This window comes from Opisthocomus hoazin, chromosome 7, assembly GCF_030867145.1.
Source record: "Opisthocomus hoazin isolate bOpiHoa1 chromosome 7, bOpiHoa1.hap1, whole genome shotgun sequence".
NCBI lineage: Eukaryota > Metazoa > Chordata > Aves > Opisthocomiformes > Opisthocomidae > Opisthocomus > Opisthocomus hoazin.
This window is the reverse complement of record NC_134420.1, coordinates 59,231,095-59,256,007: the sequence shown is the minus strand read 5'-3', so window position 1 is coordinate 59,256,007 and position 24,913 is coordinate 59,231,095. Positions and strand designations below refer to the sequence as shown.

The window sequence follows — 24,913 nt, the reverse complement described above, 5'->3', positions numbered from 1 at the left end:
CTCATGTTTGTATTATCTGTATCTAATGGGGTTCAAGCTAAGTCCGAAGCCTTTACTGTAATGGGGCATTGGTAGTGTCTCTATTCCATATATACTTTCTGTTGACTAGTAACGTACTTTAGCTTACTAAGACGTATCTTTCGCAGTAGGAACCTAATTTGGGTATCCCTTCTGTGTTCTTCCACCTATTTCCCTAAAACTTCTGGGAACGAAATGTCTTTGGACCTTAAAATCACCATCAGCTGGTTTACAATAAGAAGCCACACCAACAAAAGCCACCTTGGGGGAAAAAAAATAAAATTAAAACCAAAATAAATCTGAGAAAGGTCTGTTCTTGTGCTTGAATTCCAGTAGAAATCTGGCTAGGCTAGAGAGTTCTCATTTAAGTTGGAAGTTATAATTGCCTTTTAAACATTTCAAAATAACTATGGATAGGATTGGAAATTTTAGATATCTGATGAAATTTTCTGTGGTTCTTACATCACTAATAATGTCATATTTACTTCCTGTATGACACCAGGTACAAGAAGAGAGTATACACATGGCATATGTGCAATATCAATCAAAAACACTATTAAAAATACATTAAGAAACAAGCAAGTATCTTCCCACCAACAATTAGCTTTTGAAATTTATGTAGCTTTTGTATAGCTGTAGACATTAGTCCAGATTTGCAAACATCTTTGCCCAGCAAAGAACAGCTCAAGAATATATGCTTTCTTTTGTCTGTAGTTTTATTACAGAAGGAGGATGTCCTGGTTAACTCAGCACCTGCCCTGTTTAGATCATGGCTGTGCTACCAGACTACGCACCTTGTACTGATTAGGCTCCGAGGGTCCTAGTTTGACATCCACTTGGTTCAGTTTAAATCTGCAAATGGTCTGAGGTCAGGCCTTTGGCTGTTGTAAGGTGCTGATCAGCAATCTGAAGGGGATATCCCCAGGATATTAAATCTATTGACCTATTGACACAAAATCTCTGATGGTTGAAAAGAGCTGTCAGTCATGAGCAGTGGAGTCTCTGTTAGGCAGGATATGAAGTAAAACAAGCACGTTTTTGGATTATTCCTTAATAGTATCCCTGTTCAGATTTTTTATTGACCTCAAGCATGAGTTAACTGCTATGATAAGGGTGTGCCAGCAAAAGGCATAGTCATCAGTCCAGATCACAAGGGAAAATTAAATTTCAGCATCAACTTCATTCTTCAAAAGTTAAATAATGCTTCTGGAATCAACAAGTGCCAAGTAAAATCTTGTTCTTTCTATCCACACTCTTTCTCTTCCTTGTCCCATTAAGGAAGACCACATACCTAATGTGTCTCATCTGGTATCATCTCATATAGAACATGTCATCTTCAAACCCCCCCTACCTATTATCTAAGCATATATATGCCATCGGGCAGAGGAACTCTTACACTATGCCCTTTACCCCCTCCCACCTCCCCCTTCTACCTCTGTACAGGATTGAAAAATAAAGTTCTGTATGTTACATAAACACCCATATGGAGGGCTGCAGATGAGAGAAGGATGGAGAGGGCATAAGGACCAGGTCAAAAGAAAATGTGGAGAAGGCAAAATATTTCAGCTGCCTTTTAAAATACAGAAAGTTAACTCAGATCAAATTGATTCCAGCACAGTGTGCATTCTATTCCAGCAATATCTATTGCCATATGTGACTTTTAAATACTGGGTTTGGAAAGGAAAGAAAAGAACACAAGGTAGCCTAGTTAAAAACGCACCAGAAGTATGAAGACAGCAGCCCAGTCTGTTACTTGATATTCAAACCTTCTCAAAACTTTACCAGGATTTCTTTTCTTCTTTCTTCTTGGGGATTCTATACTGCTATGATCAAACACTTGACAGCCATTTTCAAGTAATTTTACATGATTTCCATACTGAAGAAGTATTAAACATACGATTCCAAGAAACTAGTTAGACTCTGTGTGTTTTGCTATTTTCTCCAGCATGAACACCCTAACCAGTGCCCCTAAGTATAGTACAATACCATACTATTTTTCCATATTTTCTTTTCCTCATAGAAAATTCAAAGCTTTTATATGTTTTCATATTTGTTATACATTTGGATCAGCTATTTCTTGAATATGTACAAGGGAACAATGAACAACAATATTTTGGTGTATATTGGGTGATCAGTGTTCAAGTACATCTACCTATTCCGTGATGCATTTAAATTCTCTTCATGAACAGCTTAGAATAAATAAGGTTTTTAGCACCGTGTCTGGAGTTAAAAAAATACACAAAATCAAGTAAATGTATGTTAAAAAGTAACATACAACTGTGATATAACAAAATACATTTTAAAAGGAGGAAGCGATATAGTCTAACTGCAAATGAGTCACCTTAATGGCATAACAAGAAGGAAAACATACATGATTTTTGGCATTACATTCAGCATCACAATTGTTCTGGTAAGAAAGGAAGTGGAAAAGAGAGACTGACTTTAGATGGGTAAGTGCTGCCTATTAGCAGGGAAACAAGTACTTTACTGTTATAAAGTTACCTTTTTATAACATTTTGGGGCTTTTCAGCTGATAAATGTAAATATTAATCATTGTCTCCCAAACTACTACACTAAATTTCTACTTCACTCACATCCCAGAGCGAGGCACTTCTACAGAAATAATTCCACTCTGTTCATTAATTTGAAACCATTCTGCAGTGATTAACATGTGAAGTCTGCCAAAGCATTTTCAAGGTTGTTTTTGCACTTTTATGTGTGTGGAGTTAAGATCATTAGAAAATTCTGTAACTTACGTAACACTGAAATATCTTTATCGTTCTTTAAACCGAATGTAAAAATGTTTTTAAAATGTAAGCATACCTCATACAAAGAATATAAAATTTATTTGTCTCTTCATTTCAGGGGACATATTACTATCTCAGGAGCTTGTTTAAAGGTGACCTACAAATAATGTACCAGGAGTTAGTTTTATATAGCTCATACTTTGTGATTAATGAATGAAGAATACCGTTTATTTTGTTCTTGTTACTTGAGTGAGGTTTTGGGGTTTTTTTCTGTGAGATACTTTTAAATGTCAGGTTTGGTTTTCCTGTATTTTAATCACTGAACTGATTAGTTATTTAAAAAAACATATCAGCATGGTTGAAGAAGATGGGGAAAGAAAAAAGATTTTAAACTTACTCTCTCCAAAAGGTTGTACTGCAGTATGGCTCAGTGGTGTTAACAAAAGAAAAATACAAAAAGTAAAACGGATTATCATCAAAATTCCTTTACTTTCCTTGATTCATTCTTCCCTTTATCTTTTTGACTGTTACGACATCATAATTTCACCAGTATTTCAGGCATAGATCATAGTAAATGGAGTGGGATATATAACAAGAAAAAGAAGGAACAGAAATAGGAAAAAACCCCAATTCATAACTGTCAAGCCCTTTTAAATTTAATAAATTACTAAAAATATAATCCAAGCTAACATTCACTTTTTTCCTTGTTTATCTTTAACTCACTCCTAAAAAACCCACAATCCTACTGCCTAATGTATAGAGATATGATCTCAAGAAGTTCAGTTTTAAGAAGCATTTTAACCAATAGTCCTTCTTTCTAATTGGGGATGGATTGAAGAAGTATGGCACTGATTTGCAATAGCAAAAGATGTGACAATTCATATTCAATTCTGTTTAACCAAGCATGTTACACATGATGTACAAGAGAGTCACCTTGCTCTTTCACATCAACACCTGGAGCAGGTATGGAGGCAGCATGCTTAGATGTTGGCAAGGAAGGGGTATCCCATCTTATTACATAAGGTCCCCATCTGTCCGTCTCGGAAGCAACAGCATGGCATGTTTGGCATGGACTCGTCTGAGGACTGTAGTGAGGATGTCCTGTTTCATCAACCAAGAGTGTTTTTTGTCTAACTTCCCCATGTCTGAAGCCAGGACCCTGAGGTCTTCTGGGTTGCATACCTAATAGCCATTTACTTCATAGCCAGTACTTAAGATGATGCACTTATGAAGTAAAAGACAATCATGATGAGATAGGGAGGCCAGATAAATAATATCCAGAGAGATCCTGAGCCTTTGAGAAATGCAGGAGACTAGTGACATTCTTGTTGCTTGTTTCCATTGCTGTAGAAAATCTTTTTGCAATATATATATAACTAAGTTAATCAGTTTTGCAAGGCTTTGCAGATGAAGGTCCACTGCTGTGAATAGTACTGCAGTTCTGGATGGACATGCGTTGGCAAAGTTGTGTGAAGTTGTTTTGCATAAACTCGTGCCTGTATTATTCTAGCTCCTCGCTGGTGCTACCTGATGTGTAAATGCTGCAGATCCGTTCCTCTTGCCTGTCTTAGTGCTTTGAACAAATCAGAACAGAAGTGTATGTTTCTTGCCTGTTTTAGTTCCATCCTATTGCTTTATCCCCAAGTACCACCTAAAAACATCTCTAGCTGAAGCCATATCAGCATCAATAGATTAGAAAGAACTGCCTGCTACTTTTTCCAAGCCACTAATCTATTTGGAAAAAGAAGTGGTGGATATGAATTTCCTAGATTATTTTAATTAGCTTTAACATTAAAAGAGACAGAGAGAGAAAGAGTGAAAGAAGAAAGGCAGCTTAGTCCTCTGACCACCTCTCACTTATCCTTGCTTCAGCAGGGTTTGTCACACTCTTCAGTGGGAAACGTATGGATTTATGTGATTATGATAGGGAACTGAGTGCCTCCAATCCTGAAGATAGATTTTTTTAATGGCAGCCTTTCTGGGATCTAAGACCTTAGGCTTGTATTAAGAAAGGTTTACCCCGCAGAGGGTAAGGATGAAAAGGACAGCAATGCATTATCCTCCTTTCTGTCAGCTACCGACCTTCAACTCTACACTTCCTCCTGAAGTGGGGCATAAATGCAGCACTGGTTCATTTACTCTGAGCTATACTTTGCTCCTTCTCCACCCTATCAACTTGTTTGTGGTTGCTCGCTGGAGCCATCTTGAGTGTATTTGCCACCAGCTGCTTCCCACAACCCCGTTGCTCCCCTACCCACCTCCAGAGTGTTGCACCACACTGCAGGATCTCAGAATGCCATTTGCCAACACCATCTGCCGGACCTTCTGAGCCAAGATTACCTCCTTCTAAACCCACACCCTTTCTATCAGGGTTTCAAAGCCTGCAAACAAGGGGTCACAATCTGAAAAGAAAGGCTCAAAAAATCTGAAGCTGCTGTTCTTATTCCCAGCTTCTTTTTCTTTCCATGACACAGACATCCTCCTCACCTTGCAGTAACTGTTCTGGGGAAAAAGAAAATTCCCATACAACTTTTGGCTGATGTGTTAAGAATACAGCCAGCCACACCAAAGCTTTTAGGTTATAGTCCTAATTATGTCTTCTCTGTCTCCAGACTGTCCCAGTCCAAAGAACTGAAACTAAAGAGCAGGATGATGGACATGTATACTTCTACCTGAATCCCAGTCTCTCTCTTGGAAAGCCTTTAAACAGAAGTGGCCTATTCCTGTATCTCATGCTTGTGAGATACTGGCTGCTGCCCACACATCCTTAACGTCCAAAAATCTCTTGTTTACACATTTGTCCGTTTCATCTCTAAAGTATCTGCATTGGATTGACCCATGCCAGCAGTACTGAAGAACTTTAAATATCCTTGAAATTGCGAGGCACTCTGGTGCTTTTAATGCTATTCCCTCTTTGCTGAGAAAAACCTTTGCTTGCAACCCTAGGCTTCACCACATGTTGCAGCAGAAATGTTCCTCTGGCCCCCCATATACTTGTCAAGGCACATGGTCCTTCCACATCTGCATTGAGCACAAGGGAATATTTCTGACTCAATTTATGTGAAAACTAGGATTTACATGGAGAAAAAGTCAAGTTACTACACTGAAACCATGGGGGTCTTTCTTCCATTTTCAGTTCAAACAGATCTAAAAATGCAAAAAGTAATTTTTTGCTTTGTAAACCATATTTTTCCAGTGGTTTTGGTCTGCTGCTGGAGAGAAGGGAGAGGAGACCAGAATCCGCAAGTTCTACTTCTGCTTTTGATTCTCAGCCAGCTGCATGATTTTCTTGGTTCCCTCAGTCAAAGCATTCCTCAGTTTACCAATTTGCAAAGTTGGTACAAGAACAGTGAAGTATCTACAGGAATGCAGAGAAGAAAAGTAACTGTTTGCAAAAGACTTCAACGCTGGCGAAAGAAAACATTGGATAACTTGTTCTTTCAAACTAAAAATGAGATAGATTATTCACATATCTATACATAAACTCAAGACACAAATCTGCTTGTAAGTGAAGCACTCCTACATGAACCCTGCACTCTGTTTATAAGGCACATTGTTTCCTTTACAAAGCCTACAGAAGCCAGACTTTGATTTGAATATAATAAAATTGCAGAAACAGCAGAAGCTGGCCACGTAACTCCTATTGTAATGAATACCTAAAGTAACAGTCCTCTAAGCCATTGTGTCATCTTTCAACTCTTGTCCCTCCCTCCCCCTTTCTGCACCAGACTCGAGGAAAAGAAAAACTGATTGGCAGGTACTGTAGCTGGCGTGAATAACCACGACTATATATCTTGTCAAAAATCAGCATGCACTTTAAAAAAGAAGAAAGTAAAATATGAAGATAAGAGGAATAATCTGAGGCTCTCCCATATTCTCATTCAAATTTTTCTATTTAGATTTCACTGTATTTCCTTTTTTAACCTTCTCCTGCAGGTCTTTACATATAGGACAAAAAAATCCACTTCTGTCATTTAAGCATGATGAAAGTACCAAAGAAAAATCTATTTTCAGCTGTTTCTCGTTAGAGCACTTTTTTTGCCACTGTGATGAAAGTCGATGCAAAGAAAGACGAGTCACTGATGAAGATGAAGAAGCATTTCTGATCAGCCATCTGTTCAACCAATTAAACCCCTCGCAAATAAAGTTGTGTATATATCTATAGTTAACCCACAAAGATATACATATCTATGTGTACACTGGCATGCGAACACATACATATAAATACCGTGTAAAGTCTACTTTGCATATACTAAACTCTGCTTACATACTGAGCGTAGCTAATTAAATGCACACATAAAGAAACACTGCAAATGTGAACTAGAATTTGGCCCCGCTGCAGAACAAAGCCTTCTCTATTAGCATCCTTTTCTCTTAATGGTCCTTATGCAGTAAAAATAAAGTCCAAACACTATAATTTCACTCCCAGAAAAGTTACAAATACTGTAGGTATCTTTAGAAACAGCTGCAAAAGTGGATTCACTTCTGACAAGATTGGTGTTAATTACCAGTAAGGACTTCAGTATAATACTATTTAAATCATTTTAAATTATCCCTCTCAAAAATTAATTTTTCATCAAAGATTACACAAAAAAATCATGATATCATCTCTGCAGCTGCGATTTAGTAATAATTTCATCTATTATTACCAATGTCAGTTAGATAAAAGAAAAATGGCATCCTACTGTGCTGATTCCAGCATAGGCCATATATAGAAATTTTTAACTATCACTTATAATCGCCTTGATGAGCTTAAACCTCCTCTCAATTAACACCCTAAATGACACTGAGACATCTTAATGGAGGATGTAAGTAAAGGAAAAAGACTTTAATCAAAGAATAAAAAGAGAAGTGCCAAGCAAAAGGAGGAAGTCTGGTGCACCTCTCAGTGTCCAATCACACTGGGGTCCTTTATCTTGTCTTGAACTTCTTGTCATCTTTATATTGCGACTGTAACTTCACAGCAGCCATAAGAAGAAAAAAAAAAGTGTGCATACTCTTATCTGCAGTTTGCATCCACGTCTCAAAAAGACAGTGGGGCTATACATCAAGCAGGCAAACACAGATTAAATGAAACTGATAAGACTGTGAAAAATAAAATTATTATAAGTTACAACGAGCCTTGCTCCATTTTGGTTTCTACTTCAATAGTGGTTCAGGGCAAATCTTAAAAGACTGGAATACAGTGATTCACATACTATTCAATAAACCTTGAAAGAGCATGTTTTGATCCTAACACAACGACCTGAATAAAAGTTCTGCTTTCACAGCCAAGAGGTAATTATACTTCTAAAGATCTCAGTTGCCAGACAACCACATAAATATTTGCTTAAATGGCATCTACAGTCGATATTATTATGGGCATTCTTGTCTCTTGTAGCACACCTCTAAGACTCCCAATACAAGCATTTAAATGCATACACATACTGGATGGTTGTGATAGCACTCTTCACGTTTCAGAAAGGCTGAGAAATAAGTCTCTATCTAGTTTTTCCCAAACTTCTGAACACAGTTTTCTAAGCCATCAGAAAGTAACCATGCAGATGTAGTAAGCTGATAATCTTCAGTTAGCCTCTGCCAGACTTCTTGCTATACCCTTGCGCAAAACCACTGGGCAACGACGACAGCCTGGGAACTGCTGGTTTAGGCTGCACGAGGCTGAAGAGACGGGTTTGGGGTGGTTTTGCCCTGGTAGATGGTTCAGCGACAATCTGTCAGCTCTGATGGGTAAAAAGGGCTTTGGGAAGTGTGGTCACAAATACCTCTAAGGGACTTTGGGTGGTGCTGTGAGTGCCCGGGAACCATACATCTCTGCTGTGACAGCTGACGGGGCTGTTCGGTTTTGAAGCATCTAGACAACAAATAGAAGTTCCTGTTCTTTGTGGCTGTTCCCATGTCTGTAATTCAAAATATATATTTTTTTTTTTCGTGGTCTGGTATGTTTTCAGTTAATTCACTCATAATGAGAAGCAAATTAATATCTCTGGGTGCATTAATAGTAAAAAAATCTAATTAAAATCAGCCATGGTATTTAATTTCTTTCAAGTGTTTGTTTGCACGTTAAAGCTTCACAAACTGTTAGCTACAAATTATACCAGTTAAGAATTCAGCTCATTTTGATTAACAAATAATTTGCAAATGGATTTTGCTTTTATTTTTCACAGGTATTTGTTGAATAGTTCGCCCAACCATTTCAGCCGGTGGGTTTTTTGCTTCAGCTTTTCACTAGTCTCTCCTATTCTGGTGCTAAGCACACAGTATTTATGACACACAAAGTACTGTTAAAAGAGCCCCTCAGGTAAAGGTAAGAAATACTCCAACCTCTGCCCCATGACAGGCACAGTATCCACTAAATTTAGTCACTGCTGTTACAGAGAAATTGATCAAACACAGGGAATTATTTCTCTTCCCATGCTGGATGATTTTAGATGCATGAATATTACATAGCAACTAATAATAAGCAATGGACTGTGTATTTTTAGGGAGAAATTTGCAGATGTGCAGTGATTCGTATTAATATCTGTGTAACTTTCAGCATTCACAAACATTACCCTGCCATGGGGCAGCTGTCTGAATATTTCCAACTAAAGAGCTTTCTGTGACTCACAAAAAAAAGCAACCTTCCAACAGGCACTCTCCAAACTGGTTTTTGTTCAGGTATTTTTTACCCCCATTTGGACTTCTAGCCAAACACATCTCTTTCTCCAATTAAAATTTAAGGAGCGTTGATTTTGCATACATAACACACAAGGTAGCAGCGAAGTAATGCACGCAATTAAAAAAAACCCTGAGTATTCACTGATCAGAAGGTTGACAGTCTACCAGTTTACAGAAAAAAATGAAGCTAACAGCTTTACATAAAGAAAATACCTTGCATGGAAAAGAAGCATCACTTTCTGCAACTGCTGCTCTAACAGAAACTGCTGTATGGTGCGCTGCTAAATACTAGGCACTCCATCTTAAAGACAACAGTCCCTTTTCTGTGTGATCAAGGAAACACTTATTTTCTTATCTGGTAGAAGAACTCTAAGTACACTGCTTTTAACTTGCTCCGCATTTCCCTGTTTTACCAGTACAATAATCATTTCTGTTGATTACAAGCCTGAAAAAACCTGCCTTTTTGATCAAAATGACTGTGGCAACAAGGAGCTTAAGGCAGACACTTGGTAATGCTGATATCAAAAGGAAGTCCTTTTCCTGGAACTGGGTTTGAGCTGCCTCAGCAAGTGACTCTCATAAACGGCATCTCTTCAGAGTGATGGGAGAGTGCCAGTCAAGCCATACAGAAATACTTTCAAGTGCAGACAAGCCTAAGAACTCTGATATTCAGGATCAGCTAAACAAACGCACATTTCAGTGTGGATGGACATTTTTGCACTGGTTTATCATTTTGTGACCCAGGTTTAAGTCAGCATTAGGAAGTTTTGCAAGACAGTTAAACCAATCTAGTGCTGACAAAAAAAGAGAATGATTCCACTGATATGACTTGCTCTCAGATGTACACTGCTGCTTCTTGCTTTACAGAGGCACTGGTGTCCATTTCGTCTCTACACTAACCAATTTAGTTCACTAAACTGGCAGAAAATGGTGCACTGTTATTTGCTGCATTCTTTTTCTGCCTGTGCAGTGAGCTGCAGTAGCTTACTTGGGCATTAAACAAGCTCCAGAGCTAGCATACGAACGGAGGAAGGCAGGTTGTTTCTTCCCAGTGTCAGCAGGATTTTAGGATTGTGCTCTGTCAAAACCACCCCCTTAAAGAGTGTTATGTCACTGTACTTGGAGTTATCACTTTTGTCATGTCAGAGCTATTGTTCTGACCAAATACAGGATCTCTGGTAAGAATAAAAGGCAAGACTTGCACAAAAACAGCTGGTTTTTTTCAGGGTGGTAGAAGTTACACAGAGAAATACACCAGTCTGGCAGCTGAGTTTTGCTGGCATTGCTGTGTTGATGAAGATTGTGAAGAAGAAAAAAAAAAAGACAAAGAGCACGGAAACCACACTTTGCTTTCCTAACCAGCACTGCTATGGCAGCAACTCCCCTGACGTATATGCCATTTTATCTACAAAAGAGTGCTTTTGTCCTATACTTATCTTGTTCAGGAAGTTGTATCAGTTTATCAGCTTTTTGTGCCAGTGCAAACTTAGCCTCCAATGAAAGTGTCTGACAGTCTAGCTATATCTCAACCTTTTCCAGCTAAGACACGGTCATAACAGGCACCTTTTAGCTTTTGATTATAAAGAAAGCCTATATTTCGGTGGATGTCCTCCCATGAAGCTGCACAGCTGCTATGAGGGTACTATTTTTGCTTCTTCAGTCACCACCTTTCCAAAAAAAAAAGAAATTCTGCGTGTGCTGTGAATAACAATAAAAAAAAGTCTATTCAAAACGACTATGTTGCATTTGTGTCCTTTTATTTCTTTGCCAACAATAAAGGAGTTCACTTTAAAATCCCCAACATTCTGCAACTGCTTGAGAGCCAGGACAGCTCTCAAGCCAGGTCTAAATTATAAAGTGTTGTTGACAAAGCTGTTTCAGTCACAAGCATGAAAAAAATCACAACCTTAATTGATACAGATACGCCAGCAACACCCTCTGTATAGATGCAAGAATCCCTTTGCTGGCATGGCTTATGTCACTCAGAAAGGTAGTTGAAGAAAAAAGTCCCCTTCTGCCAATATATACTTTTCCTCTGCTACAGCTCAGTCGAAAAAGCCTGTGTATCACGGACCAATGATTCCCAAATTTTCTGTAGTCAAGCCTTATTGAGAACATTGGCAATGCGTAACACTTCCCTGCATCCCACTCCCACCCCCCCAGACTGGGCTTTTAGTTCCTCTTTGTGTCCCTCTTCTTGCTTCCGAACTCTTTGGCACTTGTTCTATGGCTGCCCTGTCTCCCTCCCACCTCATGAGTCCCTTACTCTTTATGGGACCGTTTCAGTCTGGAGTCACTCAGACATGGTCACCTCATATCTCCCAGCACTTCTGGCTGTGGCTGAACTCGCTGGTGCAATCTGTTACAGAGCCTGTCAAAATGAAAGCAAGGAAATACTTTCCATGTTACCACTTAGTATTGTCACTTTCACTCTGACAATCACTGAATCTCAGGATGGTTGAGGTTGACAAGGACGTCTGGAGATCATCCACTCCGACTACATGGTCAAAGAATGGTCAGCTACAGCAGGTTGCTCAGCATATTGTCCAGTCAGGTTTGGAACATCTCCAAGGATGGAGACAATGAATAACTCTGTGTTGGAACCAGCGTCATTTAAACCATTCCCCCATGGAAAACATCTCAGTCTGCACAGACTCCAGCAGGTTTTTCTCATTTAGTTCCAATACCCTGTAACTGTCAAAGAGACAATTACAGATAGAGAACATGCATGGGGAAAAAAACAAAAAACAAAAAACAAAATTGGAGGTGCTATTTTGATAAGAGACATTTAAGACACAGGCATCATTTGGGGAGTTGAAGCTGATTAGTTTACTGTAGTTCGTTTATCTTTCTGCATAGTCTTGAGTAACTGGAAGACTGTGTCCTCTGTTTCTTTGTATGGAGGTTGCTACCTGACGCCCAATAAGTTTAAATCTACCAGTACTTTACAGGACACGAGCAGGTCTAGCAGCAGCAATTGATTCTTATTCTTCATTTGAGACTTACAGTCATGTATTTCTACTGAGTAGACTGAGGTTATTCTTAGTTTATATCTTAGATTCGAACAAGTACCCACTGCTTAGAAGTACAAGGAAATCAGTATGAAATACACAGAGTTGTCTCTAGGGTGTAGACATAGCCTTACAAAGACATGCTTATCCCCTCCTCCCTTTTTTTGTTAACTTCTTCTCAATGGGATAGTGTGTCAGACACACTCTAAGCCACTTCAGGTTTGTTTAACTGAAAATTTAATCTTACAGAATGGAATCCTCCTACGCTATATCTCATGCTTGGATGGATCTATGGCTAACTGGACAGGTGCAAGGATGAATGATAATACATCACTATATTAGCAAATGCTGCTTTCATATATAACTTTCTGAAGGAAACTCTGGCTTATAATGATGCTTCATTTACTTTGGAGTTAAACACAGTACTTCACTGATGTCTATGGAGTTATATTCCTTTAAAAAACAAAAAGGCTAACTAAAAGAAAATTAAGTTCTGCAAAGCTAAGCATAAGGGAACAATATTGTGTTTTGTTTTCTGAAAATGTGTCTTTGATCTTAAAAGTAGAAGGTTAGTAAATATCATTTAACAATAATGTTATCCTAATATTTATATGAGGAATTGACTGAGGAGCTATTACCCAGAATCTGACATTAGAAACATTATTTGAGAAGGTAAGGATAATGTTCTTGTTTTCTTCTTCAAAATTAGTTGAACTGCATGAAATCATTCCTTTGTCTCTCTCTTATTCAGGCCACAATATTGTAACAAACCAACAACAACATATCTTTAATATGTAGACTTTAGAGAACTTTTTCTCAAAAAAGCAAAGCTCTGTGTAGACGACGGAAGTTCTTTAGCTATTCCTGAAAATCATCTCAGAGGTGAAACAGAGCAAGCACTTAACACATAAAAAAGTATGATTCTAAGTGAAGAAAAAGACTGTACCCAATTGAAATTTCAGGGAACGTAAGTAGGGAGAATGTAATCATCCCATCAGAAATTGGTTGGCACACCCCTCTTTCAGCTGTGAGATCTTTAGTTTTTCTGAGCGGCTAGGAACAAGCTAACATCTCATTCAAAAGGTGCTACCTTGCAAACAGCATAGACTTCCTAAAAAGGCAGGGACAGCCATTCAGAGGAAGTAGCCATCATTGGCTGAAATCCTCATACCAGAGAAGTTCAAGTTCTGGATTCTCCGTCTCTCTTGCCCCTAGGGCTGCTTCTTTCCTTGAAACACTAAACTTAGAAAGAAATCTTGTACGGCAAGAAAAGAAAGTATCTAGTACAGAAGAACTAACCCTACGCCTGCAAGATTCCTGAAAACAACCTGAGTTTCCTATGTAGATTGCATCAATAATTGTTAAGTGGTAAGAGCATTTTTAAGTTTACAATATTTTTCTGTGTCCATCAAATGCTCCTATTCTAATAGACTTTTTTTCTCATTAAAACTCTCTTAACATCTGAGAACTACAAAATTCAGCTGAAGCGAATGGCAAAGTGGGCTCAAACTGAACATTTTCTGGAACCTGAGTTTCAGTTCTGGTTTCTCCTTAGGGTCATGCCATAGCAATCCCAAAAAGTCCTTAACTCGTACCACAAGTATTTGTCCTTTAAGGCTACAAATGCATAGTACTCTGCATCTCCACTAGAAAAAAAAAAAAAAAAAAGTGAGGAAAAAAAAGTCATGGTCTTGGCTACAGCATCTCAGCAACAGAGCTGCTAAAGCATCACCAAAGCCTCTCCCTGCAGGAGAAAGACAGTAAAACCAGCCTTAGGGCAGCTGTTTCCCCAGCAGCAGAACAGGATTGCCGTAGAGGTCATCATCCAGAGCATATTCGTGTGTCCTCCGTGCCCTGTTAATGTTTCTGGTGAAAGATGGGCACTCATTTAGCACAAAGTTATGCCAGAAGCAGATCAATGCAAACTGTGCCGCCTTCCAATAATTTTAATGCTAGATCATGATTGAATAAGACATCAGGTGGACCGCAAACTATAGCATGACAGTGCCCTACTGTAAAGCTTTAATTAGTTGAGGCAGCATAGAGACTCCCTGGAACAAGATGCTCGTATTTCTTAGAAATGCGGACACTCTTTTATGGAAATATGAATTAAGAATAACTTTTTTTTATATGCAAGGTAAAGGCAGGGGAGGGAATCAAGGCACGAAATCTTCACAGGACAGCTCATGAGCTTTCTCTTCTGAGTGGTATTAGAAATATAAGCACTCCCCAAAGAACAGCAACAAGTAACAGCCTAGACGCAATGGCGTGAGTTCCAGGAAGTGCTGTACCCCGTATGACAGAAGCACAGCGTGTACAACAGGAAGGTGGAGAAGGATTAATATTGCATGTGTTTTACTATTTCCTGCCTCTGCCACTGATGGTCTGTGAGATCTTTCGTGATACACTTCACTCCCTACCAAAACTAAAAATGAAATATATGTGTCATAAAGAACCTCAGTGTTTTACCTAGCTGCAAAGCATTTTGATCTGTGGCTTAAAAAGCCATAAAAGAAAATTAATCTCAGGTCTGAATACAGAGAAACACTGGGGAAAAAACCCCAAAACTGTAAACATTGCCTTGACTAATTACAGGAATATCTGCTGCAGCAAACTGGCAGTGGTGACATGGCCCTGCCTCAGACAGCAAGGAGCACTGCATAAAAAATGTTGACCAATTACGTTATGGCGTGAAGTGTTAACACATTCTTACAGCAAAATGTTGTATGAAGTTTGTGTATTGGAATTTGAAGTCTATGGATATGCAGAATGAACAATTTCGAATGAACAATTTCAAATGAACAACGGAGTTTATCCTAAGTATAGTCACTTCAGTTAAAAAATGAATGGGTTTACAGGCATGTGGTGGAGAATAGTTAAAAATGACTGGAGTACTCTTCAGATTATTGAAGCAATCTAGGAAATCTAAATTGGTCTGCATTGCCCGTGCTCAGAGCACCCTTTTCACTTCCAAAATGAAGTGCTCTTTAAAAAAAAAAAAAAAGCGAAGCATCGCATTTGGAAAGGATCGGAGTTCTGGGCATGCACTACACAAAACAATTTAAAATTACTGGAGCACTTCAGTTCCTTTTTTTTTAACACACACTTCTTTTTGGAAGCAAATCAAAAAGCATTCTATCATTGTAGGCAAACTCATGAATGATTTAAAAATTGAGCCCTGTGTAAAACAAAAGGAGGAGATTGATTAAAATAATAACCTTAATCCCTCCTGCCCTGAAACCCACTGAAAGTGAAAGGGAGATGGAGAAAAAAGTAGGCAAGAGAAGAAAAAATCCATACCTTCTAGGGATTAAAAGGAATTGTAGGGACATCTCTGACCTGGTCTACACGCTTTGCAGAGATCCACAAATCAATACACCACTGGAACGATGGGATGGTCTCGAGAATAGACCGTGGTGACCATATCTCCTCACTTTTGGCTACATGAACTTCCTTTACATGACAGAAAATGCCTCTCCTCCTTTCTGGCTGTACCTCAGTGCCTGCTCCCTTAACAGCTGCACTTGCCCAGGACTGCTTAACAACTTTTTTTGTACAGGTTTTACTTTCTTTGGTGAGACATGTCTTACATGGGCCGTTTCTAAAGATTTTGTTATGATTTAATCAGGGTTAAAGCTCCAGATCTTCAGTGTGTAGGACTAGGGGGAATTTCAGCTTTCATTTAACATAAGAGTGTGTTTTCTAGCCTCTATAGTTGATGATAAAAACTTGGAAATGTGTCCCCAGGAAACTGCAGACTCCAAATCCCAGCAGGCAAATAGGAAGATCTCCCCGTTCTCACCCCTCCCCACGCAAACCAAATTATTTTCAAAGCTCAGTATTTAGAAACCGTCTTCGCCACTATGGAACATTTGGGTCTGGCAGTCTCCGTTTGCTTTGCCTCCCTCCTGGTATGCAACGTTTCCTCAAGAGCTAAGATTAAACCGAGAACCAGGAGCGGGTCGCTGGCGTGACCTGCACCACGTCGAAGGCAGAGAGATGAGCCTGGAGCCGGGAGCTCAGCCTCCCCGAGCATCGAGGCAGAGGCGTTGCCCCTCTTGAGGGCGAACATGCAGGCTGGCAGCCTGCTGCCGCGCCGGGAGAAATCCAGGGAGGGTTTATGTCTGTGGGACCAAGGAATGCTGCAGGCCCCGCTCCGAGGATAGAAGGAGAGTCAGCTTCGCTGCCAACAAAATTAGGGCTCTCTTCCAGCATTCAGAAACGTACATACTTTTATGTATTTGCCACATGGCTTTGCTGTGCAGCAGCACATGTGTTGTGGCTGCGCAACACTGAGTGAAAAGAGCACCCAAATGGAGGAGTGTTGAGGGTGGGGAGGTGGCACCGAGTAGCACTGGGTGGATGGTGGAACCTGAGGTCAGACGAGACAGCTAGAGACACTCATCTCCTGCCTGCCAAAGAAAAGGTTTGTACCTGATCGCCTTTGTGCAAGAGCAGGAGACCCGTTACCAGCACTGATCAAAGGTGCTTGGGAAACTGTAGTCTTTATTTTCCTTCCCTGATTTTGTTATTGCCAGTATGTGCCCTGGTGTTGCTGTCTGCAGCACAAAAGCCTTAATGGAGACCAGGCCCCATTGAACCAAGCAACAAAACCATAGGAGATAATCGTAAAGAGCTTACACTGAAATCTGACAAGAGGGGCAAAGAGTAGAAGGAATGAAACATTATTATTCCAATCTCGGGTCCCCAAAGTCCCACACCAATGTCTTAACTATAAAAGACATCCCTCCTCCTATGACTTCAGTGAACAGGGGAGCAACCATTGAAAAATCAGACACTGTTTTCCCACTGCTCTCCTGAAAACAATCCACAACAGAATTTCCTGCATACATCTGTGCTTAAGAGGAAAAATTCTATAAAAAGAGACATTCTTGACAAACACACCCATGAATAGCTTTGGAAAACAAGGAGGTAATTTACGGAGAGTCAGTTACAAATGCAAAAGAAGGTTTTCCTTGCCATGACCAGAGCCAGTATCTGCTCAGCAGAGAAGCAGGTGACACGAGACAATCTGCATGCAGCCAAAGACTGATGGAAAGCTTGTTTGTGCTCAGTGCGCTAGAGAAGTTGTTCGGGAACAGTTACGTAAAGATTAGCCCTGTAACGCTGCCAAATACTTTGTGTTATTATGTGCTGTGTTTGTGCCAGGCAGCCCCACATGTCAGAGCTGCCTCAGAGGGCAGTTTTAACATGCACACCCACATTTTCAGAGTGCTCAGAAGAATAAAAAAGCCGCGGAGGAACCGACTCTGACCTCGTTCGCATGGCTGCCGCCGCCGATTCCCGTCAGCTTGTACCTGCCTGAGTGCAGCCAGCGTGGAGCCGGAAAGGCACATCCACCGTGTTTTGGAGATGGCTGTCCTCGCCTCCGCTCCTCCCCCTGACCCATCATGTTCCTTCAGAGAATCCCAGCTGCAGGGATAAAAAAAAGTAGCAACTCAATCATGTGGGAGCATACAAATTTAATGTCGGCTAAATAGGAAGGCTGTCTAAATAACACAATGACTGGAGTTATGCAGGTCATAAGTCTAGGGAGTAAGGAGCTCACCATGCTTCTTTTCTTTTCTCTCTTGCTCCGTTATCTTCACAAAAGTTCATTAAACAATGATTCTTTCACCTTTAAAAATTTATGAATGAATGACGTGTTCATGAAAATGAGAGAGCAAAACGCACTGGCCGTAGCCAGGTGCAGCCTGGCACTCTGCAACCTCCCCCATGCACCCTGCTCTCCCAATGTACCTCAAGCCTGACCCGAAATGTTACTCCTCACCATGTCCATGACCTCATGGAGGGAGAGAGTTGTCAACAACCCGTACGATTATTACATGTGTGGGACGTACCTGTCCTGGCAGGGAGCAGACGTGGAGCCCAATACCCGGAGGAAAAAGTTGCTTTGTCAGTCCAGCAAACTCCTTTCATTTGCACCACACAGGTCTCAGTTATGAGGATGCCACAGTCACAAAGGAAAACAAGTCTTGCTGCAAAAAAATATAGACCTCTTTATCCAAACTAGTATCGAAAATAGCACCATCCTCTTCCAAGGCCTGGACATAGCTACATAAATCACCAACAGTAATGACACGTTTTTATATAGCCCTTTTTATGGGCAGGTTTCCACTACTTTACAAAACAGAAAACTGCCCTTAGTTTCCCACTCATTCTCTCTCCATCTCCATAGAATCGCTTTCTATTTTTTGGTTTTTTATTTTCCATTTTAGATTTATTTTCTGTATTTTTTTCTTTATCAGGCCTTCTTTTTAGTTTTTGCTTTTTATTTTCTCTTCTGTCCTCTTTATTCTCACTTAGCATCAGTTTCAGACTTTTGGCAGTTTAAGTATCTCTCCAGTTTTTCTAATATTGTACTTCTTTTCATTACTTTGTATTTCTGTGTCTCGTCCTCTCTGTTCTTTGTCTGTCTGCTTGCCCTTTCCATACATCTCTTCCTCTTTACCCATTGCCTTCTCTCTTCATCCCCTGTGATGGTAACTCTTTTCCGTCCCAGCTCTGTTTTCAAAGTCCTCTTCTCACATCCTGTCTGTTACTGTGGTCACTTCACATGCCCCATTCCCTTTCTCTTTTTCTGTTGTTATTATTCATATTTATATAACTTACTGCAACAGTGCCCAGAGATCTAATCTTAACTGTCTTTTTCACTACCACCACCATCATCATCCTTCACCAGTCACCTGCTTGAACAGTCAGGGGTGTTCCCTGTCTCAAACATCTTCGCTTTTCCAGCTCTTTTTTTTTTACGTCTGCAGGTAGGGCCTGGCTGGCAATGGAAATGTTAGTATTAGGTTGTCCATACAGTATACTGGGAGAACAGGTTTTGGCTCTGAGGGCAGTATGCCTGGAGTCCACAGAGAAGGGGCCACATTGTGACGTGATATCCAGGAAGAAAGCCAATTCATTTATTGCAAAGTATGTGCCAGTAGTTTCAAAGGACACAAACTCCTCCAGCAGCTCTAACTCTTCAATAACCAGATTGGCAGACTCCAGGCTCTTCACTGACTGGGTGGCTGCCACCAGCAGAATTACACTTCTCTAAGATTGCCATCAAGACGAAGACTGCAAGTGAAGACATCCACACATGCCTGACACAGCAGACTCCACCATAACAAGGAAAATCTCCACTGCGACAGGAGACAAGATGACTCAGAGCACCTCACAGCTGGAGAGTGGGACATTTTCCCAAGCACTTTTAAAGAAGTCTGATGATGATCAGGTTTGAAAAAAAAAACACCACTGTGGAACTTTCTGGGCTGCAGTGGAAGTCACTTCTCAGCTTTGGTAAGGTACAGTTTTATGGAAGCCCTTGACTTGCTTCCTCTTGCCTTTAGCTGAACAGTGTTTTCAGACAGCAAACTTTGGCCTCAGGAGATTGAACCTTTTTGTGGATTTCTACGTCTTTGAGAAACTGAGCCTCAGAGCTTTGCTGGATGGGAATGGTATCCAGGACCTCAACAGAAGAGACAGCACCTGCTTCTTTCTAGAAGGACAAAATGTAGACAATGATTAGTTGTACCATCGCCAAAGGAACCCCAGGTATCCAGGGCAGGTTGAATTTCCCTTACTTTGACAGACCACATTGTGTGTCATAACTAAGAGTGGTCTTCAATCCAGAGGGCTGTGAAAGGCAGAGGAACAAAACGAAAAAAGGAAGAGGGTTGGAGTGACATAGGGAAAAAAGTGACTGCAGGAACACTGGAACAAGGCAGAGAGGGAGAGGGAAGAGAGGTGCAGAGAGCAGAAGGAAAATGAGAGAAGTACAGTTGTTTAAAAAAATGCTACTTATAGAAAAAAGATCCAAAAGCTGTCCCTGCAGTTACCGGGTTTTTTCTCTTAATTCTTCCTTCTTTCACTCTTCCTTTTTGGAGGCAAACAGATCATAACTCATCAGCATACACTTGTCATGTCTCTGGCCATGTACACAGTTATGACATGGTTAGACCATTTTGGACAGAAGAGCTAATAACACTGACCTATATTACACCAACTTTTACATTTTCAGTCTCCAATATCTCTCTCAGGCTTGTTACAATCCCAGATGTACACTGTATTAACTTGGCTACTTACACATGCTTCCATCTTTTTGTAACAAATGATCGAGACTTAAACCCTTTCCACATAAGTCTGGGAGGATAAGTCAGAGGCTTCAGCCAAATCTATGCTGTCTGGCCAGTGGCAAAGACAGGTTTTTTGATACCACATTTTCTTTCCTGTGCTTGTATTGTTTTAGCTGGGAATTTTGAAGGTCATTAAACATCTTTGGGGGCAGATCTACAGTCACCCCATAGAACAGAACAATGGGAAAACTGTTTGTTTTGTTTGTGAGGAAAAAATGTTTTATACTAATACAGTAGTGTTTGATGTCACTAGCAGGGATATGTATTCATGCTGCGCATCCTCAGCTGTATAAAAAATAGATCAAGAGGGTTTTTTTCTATTAGTTTGGAATGAGAAAGAGAGAGAAAAAGAATGAAACTTAATATGTTTGAAATGTTTGTAAATTTTTAAACATAAAAACCCAAAAACCCCATATCCCTATCAACCTGTAGCTCATATTATTATCTTAGTGTACAACATTAAAAGAATCACAGTTATTGCACCCAGGAAATAGTTACAGATGGGCAAAGAGAAGGGAAATTAAAGGGGAAAGACTACTATTTTCATGTACTCAAGTTCTGACATAAAAATGGGGATTTTGTCTGTTAAATGTTGATGTGCACAAAATCTTAGCCAGGTCTAAATGCCTTAGTCATGACAGGGGGTTAAAAAAAGAGAATATTTGAGAATAATATGAATTAAAAAGGCAAGTTAGTTTAAATTTCTGTTTGGTAGGGCCTGAGGCCTACAACTCCGATGGGAATACACTGTAGCTGGAGGGCTGATGAATGCCCTTAATGAAGTTGGACAACCTGGAATACATGCATAAAATGATTTTAAATATTGATACGATGTCATTGTGTGTCTGAAGATATTGAAATGTTCATTTTCAGAGCTAGACAGGTTGCATCTAATTTATTATGGGGAGGGGAATGATTATTTACATTTTTTAATGTAGCAATAAAACAATTATGGGATTTAGGGAGAGAGAAAATATTCATGCATCTCAGAGTGCAAAAATGCGTGTTGCGACGGAAATGACTTAAAGGAGCTTATACCAGCAGATATTAAGAAACACACTTCTCATTTTTCCTTCCTGATAATTGAGGTAATAGATTCATAAAGTATGTAAAGTAAAAGGACCTTTTGACCAATGTTAATTATATTTAACCTGCTCTATGTGTAGTAGAAGGAACAGCTTAAATATATCACTGGGGACGACTAACTCACCCATATATTCTGGATGTGTCTATTACAACATTTCCATGACATTGCCTGGTTTTCAGAACAATTCTTACCGTGAAGAAGAGGTGACGTGGTGTTATAATGGCATGTTCAGTTCCATTGAGATATGAAAGTTTTTACGGAGAATGCCTCAGGGCAGCTGTCTGCCTTGTGTGTTCAGTATTACGGCTGTAGAACACGCAGGGGTGGAAGTGTATTAAAGGCAGAGCCATTGCAGTCTGCTGGAGGTTGCTGGTGCTAAGGTCCAATTCTGATGATCCCCAGACTAACCTAAAAAAAAGAAACTATTTGCAAAAATTGCCTAGGATACTTTTTTCACTTGTTCTTTTATTCCCGGCTGATGTTCATCCCTACATGCAAAGAAAAAGAACTTTGGTTACATTTCAGCTCTAGTGTCAACTGTAGCAACTCCCTTATACATGGAGGTCTTTAGGGGGTGATTTTCTGTTTCTCTAAAGCATAAGTTCGGCGTTGTCTGTACTTACGATGTGTGCTAGCAAGCAGGAATGAAACCTTTTGCACCTCTCTGGTCCCACGCACACCTTTCACATCAGTAGTTTAAAACAATTTAGCAGCATAGTTAAGCACATGCCTAACTCAAAGCATCTCTCTGAGACTGTTTCTCTGCACAAAGATGGGTAACTTCATGCTGAATCGTGACCTGTATGATTACAGACACAGCGTAACATCCAATAGGTCCTTTAAAGGAGATACACACTGCACTCTCGTGTTCTACTTAACAGATCACAGACATTAGAAATACTGCCTATGATAGGGGAAGAGCTTTTGCTGTGTCCAGTCTTGAGGTAAGCTCCAGAATGGGCAAAACACTTTCAGGAATGCAAAGGCAAAATTGATGGAGAAGCTCTCTTCCATGGGATGCTCTTCCTCTTCCTGCAGCGTACACCAACGACTACTGGATGGTCAAATGAGGCAGAGGGGGGAAAACCTGGAACAATATGCCCGGACCCAGTCACAAAATATGAAAGAGAGCTAGAAAAGGTAGAAGGAAGGGCAGCATGACTGAGGATAAAAGGTATGTGAGAAATTCACATTTTTTAGTGAGCAAGATAGGTAGATAATTAAGGAGGACTTGACAGAGACGGGTAAGGCCACAGATGGCACAGCAGAAGCATGCGGGCATTGGTTACTTCTCTTCCCACAGCATCAGAAGGAAGGAGCACCCGATGAAATGATCAAGCACCACATTTGCAATAGAAGAAGCCATTTTTTCCACAGAGTACGTAATTGTGCAAATTTTCTGCTACAAGATGATTATAAGCAGTTGAAAATACTAATAGATTTATAAAGATTAGACAAATTCATGGAGGATAGCTTCTTAAGTCTGGATACAACCTCTGATTCAGGAAATTTCTAAATAATTAATTAACAGAAAAAAAAAATCACTTTACATGTCTCCTGTTTCCTCTGCTTTTCTCCTAACCATCCATTCCTATTAATGCCAGATAGAAACCAGTGCTAGAGAGGCTGCATGGGCTCTTCTGCAGGTGTACACGGTACACAAAACCTTCAGATGTGTATTAGTTCATCTCCACTGGCTAGTCACTGAGAAGTGGGATGATTCTTGTCATTCTTGACCCATTTCATCAAAATGGGAGCAACTGTCAATACAGAGTGAGCTAGAGGCTGAGAGCACAGCAGACAGGGAAGCGTCGCTGTAGGCTCACTGCCGGCGCAGGTGCGTGTGGACCTCCATGGTCATGTTGACAGGTTAGCCCAATCCCAGGCCTTGTTCGGGTATCCTCAGCTTCCCTGAACAGCCACGTTTCACATCACGTCTCAGCAACTACTTGCTTCTTGGGTTTTACATCACATATGTTACCACTATTTAAAACTAATTTCAATTAAGGAATAAATCAGATCTCATGACGATTCTAGCTACCCTCTATTCTGAAGTGAATGCCGTGGGAGAAGCAGTGTTTGGATCTGAATTAGCCAAACCATATGATTAGACTATATCAAATTAAGTCACCGTTCACCAGCTGACACCCTCAGCTAATGCCTCTTGCCACTAATTGACTTTATTTCCACTTCCTTTAATGTGGCTACCTGTTTTCAAGCTGTTAACTGGATTTACATGCTTTTCAGCTTCGTCTTTTTGATAAATATCCTGCATCCCTCACACTCTTCACTTACCCTTACCAGCAACAGTTCTCTCTGCTTCCAGCCCTCTTTCCTCTTTTGTCTTGCACACACTTCTAAAGCTTCATCTCTCAAATAAACATGCAGCACCATTTTGTCGAGTATACAATGAAACATTGTGAAAATTTAGTGTGAGAAGGCAGGTGAGCGCTGTCTTTGAATAGAACGGTGTCCCCAGCACAAACAAAAAAAACCCTGGGCTGGCTGAGTGGTCACGGCGAGAGGTCAGGATTCTTTGACTGCAAGGAGCTTCCTAAACTTCACCAGCTGAGGCTTGAGGGGTGGAGCACGGCCAGCAACCAGGAATCATAAAATCACAGAATCATAGAATGCTTTGGGTTGGAAGGGACCTTGAGAGGACATCTAGCCCAACTCCCCCGCAGTGAACAGGGACATCTTCAACTCGATCAGGTTGCTCAGAGTCGCAACCAACCTGGCCTTGAATGTTTCCAGGGATGGGGCCTCCACCACCTCTCTGGGCAACCCATTCCAGTGTTCCACCACCCTCACTGCAAAAAATTTCTTCCTTGTATCCAGTTTAATCATGCCTGAGTCCTGCACATCCTCAATTCAGCCTTGTTTAATGTGACCACTCAAAAATACCACCTCTCCTACACCCGCCCCTTGCACTGCCTACGTGCACAGAGCAGGTGCAAGGCAACCCAGAGAAGGCAACCTCAGCTGGGACAGAGACCTCCTGGCCCATGGGGTTCTGGCAGCACTTTCCTCTGCAGGCATGTACACGTATTGTGCTGCAGCCTTGACCAGCTACTACACTGTATGCTCCGGGTTGTCTAGCACAAACCAGAGCAACCCCCAGGGCGGCTGTAAATGGCACAAGTGGAGCTGAGGGTGATACACTTCTCTCCAAGGTGTGCTGAGTAACACCACATTCTTGCCCTTTCTGGTTGTGACAACTCAGCTACAAACATAGCCTGGATCAGC

The 24,913-nt window shown here is 40.5% G+C and overlaps 1 long non-coding RNA gene across 2 annotated transcripts in view; it reads right to left on the bottom strand.

Moving 5' to 3' along the window:
- The window catches only part of LOC142361975 (uncharacterized), a 179,605-nt gene that overhangs the window by 14,311 nt on the left and 140,381 nt on the right, over positions 1–24,913 (bottom strand). For both annotated transcript variants that reach the window (XR_012764569.1, XR_012764570.1), the window contains 3 exons: positions 21,859–22,075; positions 18,295–19,943; positions 17,709–17,866 (listed from right to left, as the gene is read on the bottom strand). This is a non-coding gene — a long non-coding RNA (uncharacterized LOC142361975). The remainder of the gene's footprint in view (positions 1–17,708; positions 17,867–18,294; positions 19,944–21,858; positions 22,076–24,913) is intronic.